Raw genomic sequence first — 1,602 nt, 5'->3', positions numbered from 1 at the left:
GGGGGGGGGCCCCGCGGGGCGGGCGGGGGGGGCTGCCGCCAGCACTGGCAGCATCATTGCGTAGAGTAGGGTCGACCTCAGAGCCTCCTCCCAGCAAGGTGCTGCCCCCATCGCCTGCAGATGGGCACTGCAAAAGACCCGGGCTCACTTCTAACCCGCAGATGGAAGAAGGGGGCTTCTCCCTAGTGACGCTGGTCCAGAGCCCCGGGGAAACTGCAGGCCGGCGGATGGAACCCCGACGGCTGTGGCCTTCTGGAAGGGGTGCGTTACCTGCGCTTCTTGCTTTCCCGGGGTCCCTTGGTCTCTTCGCGGAACTATTCCTACAATTTTAAGAATTCCCATGTCAAGCTCAAGTTGTCTTCCTATCTCCTTGGCTGAAGTCTCAGGTCCCACTTACTGCGCGAGCCTTGGTCCCTGCCCTGCGTTCTACCCCATTGCCAGTCTCCAGATTGGGGACACAAGAGGGAGTTTTCTCTGCTTGGAACACTCTTCTGCTTCCTAGATGCTCTTTCCCTGTCTACTCCTACTTATCCTTCAGGGTTTTTCCTATTACCTCCTCCAGGAAGCCTTCCTTGCTTTTCCTCCCAGAGCAGCCCCCACGTGCCCTATCTTGGCCCTCAGCATGCCCTCAACCATGGCTGAAAACTCTCCAGAGGGCTAGGACCATGGCCTGTCCTGTTTCCCAGCCTAGTGTCTGGCCCAAACAGGAGTTGCTTAACAGATTTATAGAACACATCAAGAAAAGGAAAGCTCTGTATAGTAAAACGTGTAGCCAGATGTTTATTAGTTTGTTCATTGCACAATTCCACATCTATTGTTTTATTTATTCATATGTTCTTTTTTTTTTTTTTTTTTTACAAAGGTAGGAGGAATTTCAGAAACATTAAAACAATCATTCAAACTTTTTCAGGCACGGTTTCATATTGAAAGCATAGATTGATCTCTGACTTCCTGTTTCTTTCTATGATAACAATCTCAAGTTTTATTCCAGGAAGCCTACTTATTACAGAGCTAGGATACCCGCCAAAGTTCATCCCCCAGGCTGTCGCCATTCTCAGAAAATTCCTGAGTCAACAGAAAGGGGACTTGCAGAGTGTGGAGTCAGGAGATGGGAGAACACGCCACTCACTGGCTGTGCCCTGCAAAGGCTGGGCGAGTTCCTTGGCATCAGCTCAAGAACATAAACACAAATGTAATTTTTAAAAAAGTGACTTAAAAAAATATCTGATAAAAATTACCTATCCCTCTCCCTTGGTGTGAAATAATTTAAATAATTTACTCTAGACATAAAAAAAAAGAAAGAGAGAAAGTTTGTTCAAAGAGCCTACATCCTGTTTTTAAGGGCGGTCTGGGTCCCTTGGAGGGACCGGTGAATGGAAGTGGGAGGGCCCTTGTAAACTGTTAGTGATAGCCACAAACGAGGGGAAGCGCTCACCCCATCCCCATCCGGTGGTGCTCTGCTTCCCTGACCCCTGACCGTGCCTGGGATTTGGCTTCTTTATCCGGAGCACACTAAGGCAAGGCTGGCTGGGGCTTTCCACGGGAGTGAGCCCTGGGGACTGAGTCAATGGAGAGCTTGATCAGGAACCCGCCATGTGGCAT

The sequence above is a fragment of the Tupaia chinensis genome, unplaced genomic scaffold, assembly GCF_000334495.1.
Source record: "Tupaia chinensis unplaced genomic scaffold, TupChi_1.0 Scaffold000104_1, whole genome shotgun sequence".
Lineage (NCBI taxonomy): Eukaryota > Metazoa > Chordata > Mammalia > Scandentia > Tupaiidae > Tupaia > Tupaia belangeri.
This window is presented reverse-complemented; position numbering follows the sequence as displayed.